Raw genomic sequence first — 19,789 nt, forward strand, 5'->3', positions numbered from 1 at the left:
AGAATTAGGAGGGTACTATACTTGTTTCATACCATGTCTTGTGGAGCAATAGGGTCAGCCAAGCCTGAAACTGCTATTCAGCGAATACGGTTCCACACCAGTCTTACTCACAACTCCCAGATAAGTGCAGAAGATTTCTGCAAATGAGCGCATGTCGAGGAGATTACCACCCCTTTACCAGTGTATAACAGACATGACAATTGTGATGATATAACAGACCTTTAAGAACAAATATGTGGATTATTCATGATAGGGCTCCAGAAGGATGGAGTCGGAATCATTATAACTAAATCAACTGTGCTATCAATTCCAAAGCATGTTATAGGGTCTGGTCAGTAACAAGTACGTACTGGAAAGAGAGAAATGACTGTAGTACTTAAAAACAATACAATGTTAAAACCTTGAGATTTCTGAAGTATTAGTCATGTAGAGTGGAACTGTCTTAATACTCTCATGCAGGACATAGATGTACAACATCTCACATACATCCACCATGGAAGTTCTCTATCCCAGTCAGTAGGGTGACAGACTGTTTTCTTCTACACGAAAGTAAAATGTAGAGTCTTTGTGATAAATGCCCAATATATCTTTCTGGAGGTACATAGCGCCCACTGTTCATATTCAGTCATGAATCAGAAGTTATATTATGCTGGCAAGAATCCTATAAAATGATCATAAGCAATGGAGAACGCCTCTTACAAGGAAATAGACAAATGCATGCCAGCAGTGTTTGACATCTGAAATTACATGCCATGCTGCTCTAGCGCCTTGAACATAACACACTTTCTTCCATACACTACATCTTTTAAGCAAATGTATACACGAGGTCTGCAGTGTCTCACAAACACTTACCACTGTCTTATAATGACCGTAGTTGTGAAACTGAAGACTCCATTCATGTCCAAGGTGCAGTAACGGAAGGGTGTACATTGCATAATTCATCGTTCATCCAGAGAATGCTGCCAAAACCAGTTTTCCATTCCTGGACATGTTTCATCACACATACGTTGGAAGTCTTCTACTGACTGTGATGTGAAGAGGTTTGCAGTTAACGATCTTAGACAGATAGTGCTCTAAGTCACACACAGAACATGTAGTTGAATACATGTCGAACACATGTTACACCCCACAACTGATACACCCCGAGAGAACAACAGAAATAAATGGTTATACACATGATAAATGACCTGTAGCAATACCTCCCTCTCTCTAGAATGCATCATAAGTCTACGTTTAAATCATACCTCGATACAACCCCATCTCAACTGTTCACTTCATTCTCTTTCTGTCACCCTTGAATGTCGAGCCACATCATTTTAGAGACATATGATTCTCTTTCCCAGGAGAGAGTCAACCTGCATGTGTCACTGTTAGCTCAATAGAAATACAGTATTGTTAAGAAAACCATACAGCAACTGTTCCCTAAGATATTTGTTAGCTGATAACACATGGCTGTGGTTGGTGAAGAGTACAGCGAAGCACGTTGTTAATACTGTGTTCTACGGTATGAAACACCTAAAAAGTCCTGCACAGTGTCAAATATGTGATCCATTCTGTAGTTGTATATGGCAGTCCCCCAGCTGGTAATAATATGCTCTTTAACTAAGGCCCTTTATAAAAATCTACTAGGTGGTGGCCAATAACTCTGGGTAAACTAATGGGTCTATGATCCAACACATATAAATTCATTCTGTACACTTGGTGGTCATTCACGTTAAACATAATATTCCAGCCTTCTTATCATTATTGACAGTAAAAAGACTTTTCCCTGAATCCTGATGCTTCCACACCAACATGTACGAGAAGTGCACTTTGGTTGTGGAGGAAAAACAAAATGCATGGTGGTTACAAAGCTGTATCCATACACTTACTGGATGGGTTATAGCACACCATCACCTGTATATTTAATACGATAGCCTCTTACATTCGATGTCAGCACAGAGACAGTACTTGTTTTCAATATAGTGGAAGAGAGGTATGTGTAATAGCGTATCAATTTCTCTAGTGGGGAATGTTATTGGTGTTTTTATAGTTTGTAGATTTTCTGTGTTGGATGGTACAAAATAATCAGGAGGGAGGGAAGTTTTGGTGACAGGCATGAATACACCTTGAGGTCTCCTTCAGACTGTAGTGCCTGTATGTACTTTGTAAATGAACTGTAAAGCAGTAGCAAAACATTTTCTTCCGTCTTCCAGTTCCCATTTGATGTGCAGTCTTCTTAGTTTTCTCAATAAGAAACAACACTGTAACTGCTCGTACTGTCTTTGCTACTACCTCTTGTTGCAGGAGACAGCTTCGGTTGGTGCTGTCTTGCCACATTGTACATTGTTGATGGAGGTATGACAAAGTGTTCCTGTTTCCAAATAGAACAGTCCTGTTGGAACGTGATGGGATTTTGAGAGAATTATCAGGGTTGTGTAGCCTGCCGAACCACATCTATTACTCATTGAAATCAGGTACATGCAAAGGCTGTATATCGAAGACAGAAATATGCGTGAGAATACTGCAGATAAGCTACAATGTGACGAAAGGGAAGTTGAGAGGTGACCTTTATACTGTTTCTTCTCAGTGATGTGTGCGTACATATTGCAAGCTCTCACTTATATCTTACAAAGTGACTGCACTGAGAAAACTACGGTTTGCTTCGAAGGTTTCTATACAGAGTCATCAGCAGCAGAAGTTTCGTGGTTTCTTTTTTTTTCTTTCTTTTTTTTAAGTAAGGACAATATTCTTCTGTGAGTTTTATGTTCTTATAACCGGATGGACTGGCATTTTAAAAGGCAGACTAAATTTACATCTGCATGCTTCCTGCGCGAGCCATCGTACCGTGTGTGATGGAGGGTATCCTGTACCACTACTAGCCATTCCCTTTCCTGTTCCATTCGTACATACAGCGAGGGAAAATAGACTACCTATACGTCTTCCTGTGAACGGTCATTCCTTGAATATTAGCTTTGTGGTATTTATGTGACATGTACGTTGGCGGCAGTAGAATCTGAGCCATGGCGGATTTCTCGCAATGTATCGATATCACAATTCATATGACCTTTGAGAAACATGTTGCCGCTGGAGCACAAAGGTCTCTGGTGTGGCGACTCCTGGCGTGGTGGCCGGATGTGGCGGGAGTATGACCTGAGGAACGAAACTGTAACGAGGTCTCCGTGAGCCCATTCACTGTGGTGTTAGCTGTTGGCGAGCGACAATTATTGGGATGGTTACCCCATATCAGTTGCTGAGTAGTGCCGTGGCTTGTGATGTGATTTATCAGAAGGGCGCCAAGCTGTCAGGACACTGTTCACTGTCATTTTGGTCTGGTCAACCTTCGCCAGTATGCGGTTTCTAGATCAAATTTGGCTCAACAAGATCGAATTGGGCGTTTCAGAAAGTAATTGGAGTATGGCTAGGAATAACATCGACTTAGCCAATCGAAGGCATCATCTTAGATATAACTGCGGCCGGCAACCCCTGTAGGATTAAAATTGGTGATAATACACTCCTGGAAATTGAAATAAGAACACCGTGAGTTCCTTGTCCCAGGAAGGGGAAACTTTATTGACACATTCCTGGGGACAGATACATCACATGATCACACTGACAGAACCACAGGCACATAGACACAGGCAACAGAGCATGCACAATGTCGGCACTAGTACAGTGTATATCCACCTTTCGCAGCAATGCAGGCTGCTATTCTCCCATGGAGACGATCGTAGAGATGCTGGATGTAGTCCTGTGGAACGGCTTGCCATGCCATTTCCACCTGGCGCCTCAGTTGGACCAGCGTTCGTGCTGGACGTGCAGACCGCGTGAGACGACGCTTCATCCAGTCCCAAACATGCTCAATGGGGGACAGATCCGGAGATCTTGCTGGCCAGGGTAGTTGACTTACACCTTCTAGAGCACGTTGGGTGGCACGGGATACAGACGGACGTGCATTGTCCTGTTGGAACAGCAAGTTCCCTTGCCGGTCTAGGATTGGTAGAACGATGGGTTCGATGACGGTTTGGATGTACCGTGCACTATTCAGTGTCCCCTCGACGATCACCAGTGGTGTACGGCCAGTGTAGGATATCGCTCCCCACACCATGATGCCGGGTGTTGGCCCTGTGTGCCTCGGTCGTATGCAGTCCTGATTGTGGCGCTCACCTGCACGGCGCCAAACACGCATACGACCATCATTGGCACCAAGGCAGAAGCGACTCTCATCGCTGAAGACGACACGTCTCCATTCGTCCCTCCATTCACGCCTGTCGCGACACCACTGGAGGCGGGCTGCACGATGTTGGGGCGTGAGCGGAAGACGGCTTAACGGTGTGCGGGACCGTAGCCCAGCTTCATGGAGATGGTTGCGAATGGTCCTCGCCGATACCCCAGGAGCAACAGTGTCCCTAATTTGCTGGGAAGTGGCGGTGCGGTCCCCTACGGCACTGCGTAGGATCCTACGGTCTTGGCGTGCATCCGTGCGTCGCTGCGGTCCGGTCCCAGGTCGACGGGCACGTGCACCTTCCGCCGACCAACGGCGACAACATCGATGTACTGTGGAGACCTCGCGCCCCACGTGTTGAGCAATTCGGCGGTACGTCCACCCGGCCTCCCGCATGCCCACTATACGCCCTCGCTCAAAGTCCGTCAACTGCACATACGGTTCACGTCCACGCTGTCGCGGCATGCTACCAGTGTTAAAGACTGCGATGGAGCTCCGTATGCCACGGCAAACTGGCTGACACTGACGGCGGCGGTGCACAAATGCTGCGCAGCTAGCGCCATTCGACGGCCAACACCGCGGTTCCTGGTGTGTCCGCTGTGCCGTGCGTGTGATCATTGCTTGTACAGCCCTCTCGCAGTGTCCGGAGCAAGTATGGTGGGTCTGACACACCGGTGTCAATGTGTTCTTTTTTTCATTTCCAGGAGTGTATATACGGTAGTTACCAAACGATCTGTGAATGTAGTTGATGTCATTTAACAACTCTGGTACCGGCATTGCGATTGAGTGTTTTAGATCTGTCGTTTGAACTAACATAATATCTCTGTTAGGTTGAAATATTCGATTCCTCTTGCATAGATGGTTACCGTAAGTTACTCAGTCAATGAGTATGTGCAACGCCAGAAATTTGATCTATTAAATGTCGCGGAATGATTTTTCTAAAAAGTTAAAACTTCGTTTCCCTTTAATTTCAGGTATTAGCGTTAAACATGTGCTCTCAAGAATACTTAATGATATCAGAAGAATTCCGTGTCACCTGGCAACAACGTGTATCACTGATCCCTTCTTCTACTCATGTGGTGCTACAGATTTCTTTTCTCCCCAATTCTATTGAGTACCTCCTGATTAGTTACTTGATAAACCTAGTCTGCAGCTCGTGGTCTAGTACCTAGCGTTCGTCGCTGTGGATCACAGGGTTCCGGGTTCAATTTCCGGCCGTGTTGTGGATTTTCTCTGCCCGGGGACTGGGTGTTTGTGTTGTCCTCGTCATTCCATCACCATTCGTGAAATTGCCTGGACTGAACTACGTACGGATTGTGAATTTGTACAGGCGGTGTTGACCGCGCAGCTGAGCTCACCACAAGCCAAACATCGCTTGATCCACCTGTCTGATCTTCAGCATTCTTCTGTAGCACCGCACCTCAAAAGTTTCTGTTCTCTTCATACCTAAACTGCTTATATTCCCTTTCACTTTCGTACATAGCTACAATCCATACAGATACTTTGAGAAGAGTCTTCCTGACACTTAAATATATATTCGAAGTTGACAAATTTCCCTTCTTCAGGAATGCTTTTCTGTCCATTGCCAGCTTACTTTTGTATCATCGCTACTTCGGCCATCATCGCTAATTTTGATGCCAGAATATCAAAACTCATTCACTACTTTAAGTGTCTCGTTTCCTAATCTAATTCCTTCTGCGTCACTTGATTCTATCCGACTACATTCCATTAGCTTCGTTTTCCTTTTGTCGATATTCATCTTACTTCCTCTTTTCAAGACACTGTCCTTTCCGTTAAAATGCCCTTCCAAGTCCTTTCCTGTCTCTGATAGAACTGCAGTGTCATCTTCAAACATCAGAGTTTTTATTTCTGCTCCTTGGTCTTTAATTGCGATTCCCAATGTTTTTCTTTTGTTTTCTTTACCATATCTCAATGTACAGACTGAATAACATCGGGGATAGGGTACAACCCAGTTTCACTCCGATCTCAAACATTGCCCCCTTTCATGCTCCACGACTCTTATAACTCCCATCTGGTTTCCGTACAAGATGTAAGTAGTACGACTTGTAAGTGAACTTTCACACCCTGAATCTTATCCCTGCTAACTTCGGAATTTCAAAGAGAGTATTCCAGTCAAGAGTGTCAAAAGCTTTATCTAACTTTACAAATGCTGTAACGTAGGTTTTGCTTTTCTTTAACCTATCTTCTAAGGGGAGTCGTAGGTCAATATGGATTCACGTGTTCCTACATTTCACCGGAATCCAAACTGACCTTCCTTGAAGTTGGCTTCTACCAGTTTTCCAATTCTTCTGTTAAAGAATTCATGTTAGTATTTTACAACTTTGACTTACTAAACTGATAGTTCGGTACTATTGGAACCAGTTACCATCTGCTTTCTTTGGAGTGGGAACTGTTACATTATTCTTGATGTCGGAGGGTATTTCACCTGTCTCATACGTCTTGCACACCATATAGAAGAGGTGTATCATGGCCGAGTCTCCCAAGAAGTTCTGACGGAATGTCGTCCGTGGCCTTGTTTCAAGTTAGATCTTTCTGTGCTGAGTGAAATTCTTCTCACAGTATCACATCTCCCATCTCACCTTTATCTACGACCTTCTCCATTTCTATCAAGGAGATCTCCCTTGTATAGACCCTATATATACTTTCACCACATTTAAAAGTTTTGTTCGTTTCTTAGGAGCTGTTTTCCATTTGAGCTCTTGATATTCGTGCAGCCCCATCTCTTTTATCCAAAGATTTCTTCAGTTTTCCCATAGGCAGTATCTACCTGTCCCTAGTGATATATGCTTCTAAAACCTTTACTTTTGTCCACTAGTCTATGTGTACATATATTATTATAAAAGACTTGCCCAAACCATGTTCTTCGAATTTTCTCTCAAAGAAGGAGATAACTTAAAACATTCGGCCAACAATGGAACTATTGAATTTCTTTAAATAAAAACAATAAAGTCACTAGGCTTTTTAGTGTAATAGTACATTTTGCACAAAATGCGACTCGTTAGTCGGCAGTATGACCTAACTGTGGTATTTTGTAGTTGTTGTCTGTTGTTTGGAAAGGATATATACTTGGACCAAAACTCGGTAAATGCATTTGGGAAATGTAGTGAAGTCGATAACGGACCGTGCACTGTCTGTTAACCATCTACGATAGCCTGTAGCTACAGCTGGTTTTGGGGAAAATTAAATATGTCTACAGAATCAAAAGGTAAGGTAGGACATGGACATGATTAAACGGCTTATTAACGCATTGAGTTTTCTGTTAAAACAGGAGTTGGTCTTTCGAGGAGACGATGAAACAATTAATTCAATTAATCAACAAAATTTTATTCATTTGCTGAAGTACATTACTGACTGTGATTGTCTTTCAGCAGTTAACATATTAACCTATAATGTGCTTAAGAGAATATCTGATCAAATTCAATATGATCTAATACAGTCCGCGTATTTGACTGTTTCAACAGCTAAAGAGCGGGAATTTACGAATGTTCCTTTTGTAGCCTTCGCAACTGTCGAAGCTTCAGATGAGGCAAATTTTATTGTTCTGTGTAATGTATATGAAGGAGAGATGAAGGAAAGATTATGGGCATTCTGTTACACAAGTAGCGACAAACATGCCAAGAGTATTTCAAATCCATCCGGCACTTGTTTTCAAAAATCGTCCTGTCGGAGGAATATCCGCAGCTGAGCACTATACCAGAGGTTTAAAACACTGCTACAGTTGTAACGTTCTTTTGTTTACAACAGACCGGCTTCGGGTTCTTATACGCCCATTATTAGTTCCGTGCTGTGACCCCGAGTGCCGCGGTGGACTAGTATAGGACGCGGATATTACCAGAATGGCATGCTCTGCGCTCGCTAGTAATACACCGCGTCCTGTACTAGTCCACCGCGGCCGTCGGGGCCACACCACCTGAAGATGGGTGTAGAAGAGCCCGAAACCGGTCGTGTTCTGAACAGAAGAAACTGATAACTGTTGCACTATTTTCAACCTCTGGCATCAGATGTAGGTTGTCATGAAAAATTGATTGAACAAACCTCTCTTGTGTGCGACTATCACAGGAACCCTGAATGAGGTAAAAGCGTTTATCAAAGTCTCACATCCGGAAACCATATTTATTCACGGTTACACCCATGTATCAAAGCAGCAATGAAATACCGGAGTGCAAAATATTTTTTTAGTTACCATAACGGCTAACAGCGTTCTTTCAAAAATCTCGCCATCACATCTGCCCAATATGATGGAATTGCTCATAGAGATTGGCAAACACTGTGTGCGAAACAAAACTAAACTGTGTGATGCATTTAGCGTTATGCTAGAACATTCTTAAGAAATTGATTGACGTATTTTAGAGCCAGTTAATGGCTGTCTGTACATTTACAAGAGCTATAATTTGTTTCTGTGTTGAACACATTCTACAAAATATTTAATTTCGCCGATCTACATCTACAGCATACTCCGCAAACCACGTAATGGTGTGTGGTGGACGGTACTTTCAATACCACTATCTGATCCCTCCAACCCTGTTCCACTTGCGAATAGAGCGTGGGAAGAATGATTGTCGGTAAGCTTATGTATTGCCTCTAATTTCTCGAATTTCTCGAATTTTCTCCTCGTGGTCAATACACAAGATGTATGTGGGGGGAAGCAATATGTTGTCCGACTCCTCCTGAATAGTGCTGTCCCGTAATTTCAACAGTAAATCTCTCCGTGATACACAACGCCTCTCTTGTAACGTCTGCCAGTGGAGTTTGTTCAGCATCTCCGTACCGCTCTCTCGCCAGCTAAACGATCCACTGACTTAACGCGCTGTTCTTCGTTGTATCTTCTCTGTTTACTCTGAACAATACTCAAGAATAGGGAGGACAAGGACCTTATAAGCCACTTTTTTCATGTATGAGTTGCATTTCCTAAAGATTCTTCCGATGAATCTGAGTCTGGTATCTCCTTTTCCCAGTATCTGTTTTATGTGACGCAGCATGTGAAGTTTTCTGTGTGTGGACGGGTTATTCCTGTAACCGAAATTGCAGATCTGAAGATGGTTCTAGAGGAATTGAAACCCGTCATGTGAACAAATATTTTTTTGCAACCAAGATGGATTATAAGTAACATTATAAAACCAGCGATTGCCGCGCGGGATTAGCCGAGCTGTCAGGGGCGCTGCAGTCATGGACTGTGCGGCTGGTCCTGGCGGAGGTTCGAGTCCTCCCTCGGGCAGGGGTGTGTGTGTTTGCCCTTAGGATAATTTAGGTTAAGTAGTGTGTAAGCTTAGGGACTGATGACCTTCGCAGTTAAGTCCCATTAGATTTCACACACATTTTTTTGAAAACCAGTGATTGCGGTTATCCCATCAGACATTATGTCTGTGTTTTCAAAATCAGTGCTGAACGACAGACGGCTCGGGTCACGTAGGGACAGCCGAAGCTGTTCAGGGAGAATACTTGTAAAGACTTGACTAGGGCCTTTGATATAAAATTTTTCGACCAATTGCCTAAACTGTTCGTTGACTGACAGTGACCTTGTACATTGGACTATTCAGAATGGTAGGAACTTCTCACTGACGAGTTGTTTACCAAACTAACTTCGCAGGAGAGGAGATTGGAATTACAATCTTGGTATACTTGTGACCTTCCAATGTGCCAAGGGTGAGTTGAAAGCAAGACACTAGTTATTTTCTACAAAAGTTTTGCTTTTAGTTATATAAATTTTTATTATGTCTAACAATTTAATGTACTTTCTTTTAATTTAAACTGTTGCAATCTGTGGTTTGAATCTGTAATATTTATTCATTCATTTAAAAACATTATCAGTCTGGTGTACTATCGTGAAGACCCTGTACCTTGATTTATTAATTTTTACTTAGAATCATAATATCGATATTTTAATTAATTAATAGTACTATTGTAATTAATATCTAATAACATTTATTATTAAACCATAATAAAACAATTTTAATATTCCGGGTTTCGGTATCTGGGTAGTCACCACATGGCACTGAATGATTACATTCACCGCATTCCGCAAAATGCAGCACCCAATATTACATTCAGAAGTGAAACGTCCCCTTTGAACAATTTATACAGGACTGTGCTTAAACTGACACACAATATTTTGTTAGCGCTACGCAATCTGACTTTCAAAATTCCCTACAAAAGAATGGCCCTGACTAACATTAAACTATACCTTTCACAAATCACTTACCTCACAAAAATCTTCGCTGCTCAAGCTACTGCAATACAGCGAGCGCCACTACTGCCAGCTAAATAAAAGATTCAAACTATGGAAGGCACTAACTACTGATAGGGATAGTTAGTAAATGAAAGATATTAATAGAGAAAAAACAATGTATTTACCTTGATATCATCATATATAAATATAGCAGTTCATGACAAATTTCAAAACTTCGCCATCTCTCTCCCCACATCCACCACTGCTGGCGGCTCACCTCCAACTGCGCAACGCTACGCGCTGTTCACATCCAGCTGCCGCTGCCCAACACTACAATGGCAGACAACAATGCAAACTAGCCACAGACTGCACACAGCACAGCCAGTGATTTTCATATTGAGCGCTACGTAACGTTGCCAATAAGAAAACATAAACAGCCTACTTACAGAAGCAAGGGCGAGTAAATAATCGATTAAGTGTATGAAATAAGTTCTGGACGTTGTATTAATAAGTACCCACCGCGGAATGGGTGCATACGATATGCCTTCATAAAAAATGAAATTTAACAATGTAAAATTTCCAGGTAATCCACTATTTTGAACATAGACTACCCCTTCGTCATTTGCCATAAGTAACTTGGCGTTTATCATACCTTTTAACATCCACGGGAGAATTTTGACAAATAATAACGTTTATGTATGTGCTGATGAAACAGAGATCTGTTTACAGCAAGCGTTGTTGTTTGCCATGCAACTAGCAGGTATGTTAAGCAGTTGATTAAAACAGCCAATTCGTAGAAAAAGTGGGGAGTAAAGTGGATTAAGCGCTTCCTTCTGAATTTGTAGCAATTTCAAATTTCCTTATTTACGTCCGATGGTATCGTGTCAAAGAGCTACGCATGATAATACGCAAGACACTTGCACCCTACAGAACGTGGCAGAAAAGAAATGGAAATTTCTTATCGTTTTGCATTTCAGCTGCGTAAAACACTGTTTCATCGAGCATTTCTATGATGCCCCACCCCCATTCACGCTACTACACGAGAAACAACAAATTGTCCACTAAGTTAACGTTCTTGGTTCCAGAGTAATTATTCTCTCACGTGAGTAATTTACGTTATACTGAATATATTATAATGAATATATAATGTATTGAATATATTATAAAAGCATCATAAGCACCGGGTAGGATCCAACAAGCTTTCGAGTCCCGTGAAATACGAATATTTACAGCTTCTATAAGCACCGAATTCTAAAATGTTTTCCTTCTTATTACTTCATTTAGGCATTAATGTGTAAAAATAAATTAATTTATTTGCTTTTTTCGAACTGGAGTTGTGGCTCGCTGGTTATGAGTGCTAGAGTGAGACTACGAATTCACATATACACTGCAGAGCCAAAGAACCTGGTACAAATGCGTAATATCGTGTAGGGCCCCAGCGAGCACGCGTAAGTGCTGCAACACGGCGTGGCATGGACCTGACTAATGTCTGAAGTAGTGCTGGAGAGAACTGGCACTACGAATCCTGTAGGGCTGTCCTCAAATCTGTAAGAGTGCGATGGGTGGAGATCTCTTCTGGATAGCACGTTGCACGGCATCCAAGATATACTCAATAATGTTCATGTCTGGGGAGTCTGGTGGCCAGCGGAAGTGTTTAAACTCAGAAGAGTGTTCTTGAAGCCACTCTGTAGCAATTCTGGACGTGTGGGGTGTAACATTTTACTGCTGGAACTGCCCAACTCCGTCGGAATGCACAGTTGAGATGAGTGGATGTAGGTGATCAGACGGAGTGGTTACGTACGTGTCACATGTCAGAGCCATATCTAGACATATCATGGGTCCCATATCACTCCATCTGCACACGCCCCACATCATTACAGAGCCTCCACCAGCTTGAATAATCCCCTCAGACTTTCTGGGGACATGGATTAATGAAGTTGACGGAGTGGTTACGTACGTGTCACATGTCAGAGCCATATCTAGACATATCATGGGTCCCATATCACTCCATCTGCACACGCCCCACATCATTACAGAGCCTCCACCAGCTTGAATAATCCCCTCAGACTTTCTGGGGACATGGATTAATGAAGTTGTCTCCCTAACCGTACACGTCCATTCGCTCTTTATCATTCGAAACGAGACTCGTCCGACCAGGCAACATGTTTCCAGTCATCAACAGTCCAATGTCGGTGTTTAAGGGCCCAGGCGAGGCGTAAAGCTTTGTATCGTGCAGTCATCAAGAGTACATGAGTGGGCCTTCGCTTCCGAAAACCCATCTCGATGATGTTTCGTTGAATGGTTCGCAGGCTGACTCTTGTTGATGGCCCAGCGTTGAAATCTGCAGCAATTTGCGGAAGGGTTTCACTTCTGTCACGTTGAACGATTCTCTTAAGTTCTCGTTTATCCCGTTCTTGCCAGATCTATTCCCAGCCGCATCGATGTCGGAGATGTGATGTTTTACGGGGTTCCTGATTTCAAGGTACATTCGTGAAATGGTCGTACGGGTAGAGCCACACTTCCTCGCTACCTCGGAGATGGTGTGTCCCATCGCCCGTGCGTTGACTATAGCACTACGTTCAGTCACACTTAAATCTTTATAACCTACCACTGTAGCAGCAGTAACCGATCTAATAACTGTGGCAGACCCTTTTTGCCTTAGATATGCGTTGCCGGAAGCAACGCCATATTCTGGCTGTTGACATACTTCTGTATTTGAATAGGCATGCCTATACCAGTTTCTTTGTCGATTCAGTGTATGAGGTTGGATCCCCACTAAATTCTTGTCTTCTTCTGTCATAAATTCTGCAACCACTGGCAATGTTCGTTATTGTGTAAAACGCCGAGTCGCAGCTTGTTTAGGAGTCCCCCTCTAATGAGCGGGTTTGTCGGATCAGAGATCGGAGGAAGGCAAGTGCATACCGCCTTCAATGGAATTTTGTATAGTGGTGTTCCAAACCACCTTCAGTTTCCTTTTTACATTGTATGGTAGGAACGCAGGTAGCACGTATTATCGAAGGCGGGATGGACAATTGACTTAAAAATGTTTCAGTCTGTGACGCTGTTACTCTTCTACTACTGTTTTACACTGAGCTGCCAGTATAGCTTGTCCTAGATGTATTTAATGTTCTACTTATCTTTCTATTCCTTACGACAATAAGGAAGAGCTATACGGTTCATTAACCCTAAACTTCACTGGAAAGCAAGTTTTACGCGTGTAGCGAAGGTGGTCACCTATAAAAATGAAATTTTGGGTTGAATCTGAATTCTGAATAACAATACAACTGAACATTACCTTTGATTGAGGTTCCAGGCGTCTCACGTGGGATTCCAAAGAGAGTCCAACTTCCTTGTAGAAGTGCTTCCATCATTTGTTAAAATCCAAAATGTTCTCCTCATTCATTAGCACAGTTTACAATATGACAGTTCCTTGCCTTACCATCCGTTCTCCAGAAGAAATATTTTGGGCTTCATTTATCCAAATCAAATGCTGACTACAAGCCTCTCAAGCACGGCCTGATGCACCAGCCACTGGATGATCGACAAATCACAATAAGGATCTTTTATAAAAGGAATATTGAGAATGGGCCTTTGAAAACAAGTACAGTGTTTTGGGGTTAGCCATTATACTACCAAGAAACGTCACTGAAAATGGGAAGAAATACTAAATCTTTGACAAGGCTCCTATAAGATGCGAAATAGTCCACCATACCCAAAAATCATATTTCCTGCTGTTACTAATTATTTTATTTACTTAGCATCCTTTTCTCGAAAGTAGAATCTTCCCACTTTGGTGATAGCTGTTAGCTGTTACTAGCGGATAATTACGTCAGTGCAGGTAGCCTGTTTCATGCATAATGAAGGGCCGCGAGGGCGGGTGGGGTGGTCCACGTGGGAAAGGCGTGCAGGCGTGGAGGAGCAGCCTAATGGAGCATCACGACGCGCTGCGACGCAGCCGATGCATATTTGATAGCTGCGTCCAGAGTGGGTTACGCGGGCAGAAACTACCCACCGCCCCTCCTACCCTCACCCCCCCACTTCTCCCCCTATCCGCCCACCTATCTCTTGCCGCGCCCACACACACCCACTCACCCATTCACCCACCTACCCACCCGCCCACACACACACACACACACACACATACACACACACACAAACACTCACACACACATTTGAACACTATGACCACCGTGACACCACTGCACGCCCCTGTGACGGTTGGCAGAGGAGAACTGGTTGATTGTTGTGGGAGGGAGGCGAGAAGCAGAAATAGCAGACTTAGCACAGCAGCGCGTTCCCAATGCAAAGCGAACGAGATGGTGGGCGGTGATGCAGAACACGCGAACACAGCTTGCCTTTTCCGTTCTTGATGGCCGTCCTACAAAATTCACTTACTTCCTGCGCCAACGGCTAACCAGTTCATTCAGAAGTCAAGTATTGCTATGCTGATGTTACAATGGTGGTGCCACTGAGCTGCACGTATTTTTTTGTAAAATGTACTCCATAGCTCTAATCTATTAGAAGAAATTCGTATGCCACCAGAAACTGCCCTTAATAGGAAATGTTTTATTGACAACTCGTATCGGTACGGAATATCGTTTTTGGAGTAAAAGTACGTAATAACAAATGGCTCTGAGCACTATGCGACTTAACTTGTGAGGTCATCAGTCGCCTAGAACTTAGAACTAATTAAACCTAACTAACCTAAGAACATCACTCAGATCCATGCCCGAGGTAGGATTCGAACCTACTACCGTAGCGGTCGCTCGATTCCAGACTTCAGCACCTAGAACCGCACGGCCACTCCGGCCGGCACTTCATAACAAATACATCTTGGTAGGACAGGCTATATGGTAGTTAATATTTATAAATATTAGACGTCGTACAGCTGTGACATACATATGTTCTTATGTGATGCGGAGAACGTATGTCAGTAATACATGAAGTTATGATGTAAATTTTCTTTACAAGTATAAACTTCTACACAAAATTTTATGTATCTATCATAGTAAGACGCTTTTTTTTACAGACACTTAAAACTGAGGACCGTTTCCACGTCTACAAAAAATGCAAATTATCGGAAAAACATTTTATTGAACTGGTTTTACAGTGTACAATGCTGATGTCTTAAAAATTATCTTTCACAAATAAGCTCTAGATACATAATAAAACGGTGGAAATCATTTTTATCGACATTCATTTGCAAATAAAAATATGCGAAACTCATGACTTTTTGCCAAAACTAAAATCTACAGATTAATTACTTTATTGCAACCGACTGAATAAATAATAATTTAATAATCTGTTCGATTATGGTACTGTACTTCATTATTTTCTATGTTATGTTCATCGTATACCTCTAGGGCTTTCTTATAGAACTCTCGTGATTGTTGTGACGATATATCAAAAACTCACTTAAGTTTCTTTCCATAGTCAGGTGTTTTCACACGCACATGGTTTCTAGGTTTTAATACAGCTGATTGATCGATGTCCTTAAAATGATCTATTTTCTTAACTTTAACGGTGATCGGAGGGAAAAAGAACGTTCTTCTTTCACTTAGCAGATGGCCCTACGATTTTTTAAATAAATAATAACTCATACATCGGACATTTTGAACCGTAGAACCTCTTCTCTTAATCTTTTAGTAGTCGTCTTGAAATCGTACACGTGCCAGCCTTTATGCAGAACCATAAAAGTACCAGAATGGCTCATAATGTCATGAAAGTATTACGGTAAATTTATGGTTTCAAGTTTTCTCAATTCATTTTTAATGGCATCACATATGCATTCAGGAGGCTATAACTGCAAACGCTGATCAGAAGGTAGTGAGCTACTTTGGCGAAAACTACCAGTAAATGTCTACCAGAAGCACTAGATGTATACATATGCCACCCGTTTCTTGTAGATGACGAGTTCTGAAATAGTTGTTGAATTTCGTAAACACGGTCAATTCACGTTTCCTACCGAAACTAAATCTCAATAAAACTCTACTGTTTATAGGCAGCTTATGATGTAAACCTAAATTTATTCAAATACGAGTGTATTAGAGCTGTGGAACATGTTTTACGGTTTTCACTTCGTCAAGCCATGCACAAAGCTCTTTAGCAACCTACCAGTGGGCCTCATCAAATTTGGAGAAAGCGTCGGGCATAGGCGTAAGTTTTCCTGACCAAGATCACTGTCAACTAGTGCAAGATGTTTTACGTATCAACCTATCCTACCGTTGCCGGCCGCGGTGGTCTCGCGGTTCTAGGCGCGCAGTCCGGAACCGTGCGACTGCTACGGTCGCAGGTTCGAATCCTGCCTCGGGCATGGCTGTGTGTGATGTCCTTAGGTTAGTTAGGTTTAAGTAGTTCTAAGTTCTAGGGGACTAATGACCACAGCAGTTGAGTCCCATAGTGCTCAGAGCCACTTCAACCTATCCTACCAAGATGTTGTTGCCATAATGTATTTTTAGGTAACCTTGAAAACGATATATCCCACCGACATAAGTCCTGACTCAAGCGTTTTTCATTAAATGCAGCTTATGACGGAATCTTGAACTTCTTCGAACAAATTAACTAGATCGCTGTAAAAATATACTACGACACCAACCTTCCGTAACCAAACCACTGAAAAACCAAGGTATGTACTTTTCACGTGAGCTGTAAACAAGATACAGATGAAAATGGGGCAGCAAGAACTTTATCACTGCTATACACGAACTATCTTGGTGAAATACAGTATAGAACTTTGACGTTCAAATGACTCTGTCAACACGTTCAACGAAGCCTGAGCGAAAGAAACGATATACGAAAACTACGTGGAACTACTTGGGATGCGCAGCCTCACGTCTTCTGCACATAGGTCATTGCTCCCTGCTTGCAGGATATGCAGCACAAGATTGGAAATAATCCACTCACGTCAAACAAGAAGATGTCTTCCTTAACGGCGATGGAAGTATTGTACCGGAGTGTCCGAAACTAAACTCTACTGAAAAAATTTATCCCACTACATGCATTATTGCTCGTCATTAAATGAGACTTCGTAGCAGCAGACGTCTAGCAGAAGGAGCAGATAGCTGATCTGTCATGTGCTACATAACAATGGTTCCAATGGCTCTGAGCACTATGGGACTTAACATCTGCGGTCATCAGTCCCCTAGAACTTAGAACTACGTACACCTAACCTAAGGACATCACACACATCCATGCCCGAGGCAGGATTCGAACCTGCGACCGTAGTAGTCGCGCGGTTCCGGACTGAGCGCCTGATGCTACATAACTATCGAATGCCACCTTCCAGATTTAGATATGCGAAGAACATTTTAAGACGAGTTGAGCCACTTACTCATAATACAGTACAGAAGCTCGAAGGATAGATAAGATGACAGAGAGCTCCATTACTAAGATTCAAAGAAGCTCCCTCTGATAGCTTACAGCTTTGGTATAGATTACGCCGTAAGTCATTACGAGCTGTCGTGTGAGAAACAGTATGTCGAACAGGAACACGAGCTTAGAGTTAAGACTTTCGGCCCAACAGAAAATCTCAATCTACTACCATGCCTTACCTCCTAAACACTTTCCAAAGATGTGACAAAACCAACAGTTTGAGTGGTGTTACATTCCGGAATGCCTGAGTTACCTACATCATGGGTGCTGACACTGATTCCCGGTCTTCAAAACTCATCACTATAATCATCGAAAGAGGTGGAACATTAGATTTTAAGCTTTCGTCGATGGCTGAGTTATTAGGAACGAAGCGTATGGTAAACTTGGAGAAGGCAATCAACGGTGTTCTTTTCAAAAATCGTTACTTCCATTTGCCTCAAATGATCTAGGACAGCCTAAATCATGATCGCCGAATCAGATTTGAACAGTGGTTCCCACAAATGATAGTGTACTGTATTATTACTGCGTGGCTCACTTGGTGATGAATCAGTTCGTGAGGCGGCCTCGAGCTGTGCAATTATAGACCCATTACTTCCGCAAGCTGAGACCCTTGTTCAACAATGAGAATAGATTGTTTTGAAATCTTTACATATTGTCACAATACGTGTATTTCAACGTTTTACTATCGAGCATTCAAGAACATGTTCAAATTTCTGCCATTTTGCATTATTAATGAAGACGCTTTGTGAATATTCGCATTGAGAGCTAGATATGCAAGCTACTTTTAGTACTCTCTAGCCTCATATGTGTCTTGTTGAACTGCGTGTCACATAAGGATGTTCGTATAGATTAGAAACTGTTGTAGCTTCATAGAAACTTTTAAAACAACAGGTATGACATTTCCTTGACGTTCATATACGTGAATAAATTTTTGACGTCATACGGGTCTCTAGAGAAATTTGGCCACATAGATTACAAATATGTGGTTTGAGCACATTGCTGTGACCTACAGAGAATAACCTTCTGTTCAAGAGAAGTGCATATTATGTGTTAAATAATGAAGGGGGTAGTACGTCAATCATGCCGACTTGGAGCAGGAGAGGCAGAACAGGATATTTTTATTTTTAATGTGTATACTTTTACAAATAAATTAGCCTAATAAAACTTCGTCAGCATGACCAGGATGGATTCAGGAATCACACTCATAGCAGTGGAAGTTCAAAAAGATAACAAAATAAATTTTCTACGTGTGAAATTTCATCATTTTTTCACATACTATTGGATGCAATTGTTGCTATAGGCACACTTTTCTTCATAAATAGGAGAGATTTTTCGATGAGTTTCGCACAGCATACATACCATACTTACAGCTGTATGAAACTGTAGAATTTATTTAATTTTTGAGAAAATGAATGAGCTGTTACATTTTAAACTCCATATTTAGAAAATACTGAAATTTTACAGTTAATTATCTCAATTTTTACCACTTTTTTAAATAGATTTGGAAAAGTCTACAGATTAAAACACCAATAAGTATGGTTTGTATGCTGTGGAAAATTTATTTAAGAATATCTCCTACTTATGAAGAAAACTGTACCTATAGCAAAAAATGCAGCAAATAGTAAGTGAAAAGATGATGAATCTTCGTATGTAAGAAAAATTATTTAGTTATGTTTTTGAATCTCCACTACTATGTATGTCAAACCTGAATCCTTTTACTTATGCTGCCAAAGTTTTATGAATTTATTTGTAAGAGTATAGACTGTGGAAATTAAAATGTCCTCTGGTGCCTCTCCTGCTCCTAGTCGGCCCGTTTGAGTTTTTTTTTAATTTTTTTAATTTTTTTTACATGGTTCAAATGGCTCTGAGGACCATGGGACTTAACATCTATGGTCATCAGTCCCCTAGAACTTAGAACTACTTAAACCTAACTAACCTAAGGACATCACACAACACCCGTTTGAGGTCCTACCCCCTTAAAGAGTTATGGACGGTAAATAATCCTGAGGAAGTTCCAGCGACTACTC

This window comes from Schistocerca serialis, chromosome 1 (assembly GCF_023864345.2).
Source record: "Schistocerca serialis cubense isolate TAMUIC-IGC-003099 chromosome 1, iqSchSeri2.2, whole genome shotgun sequence".
Lineage (NCBI taxonomy): Eukaryota > Metazoa > Arthropoda > Insecta > Orthoptera > Acrididae > Schistocerca > Schistocerca serialis.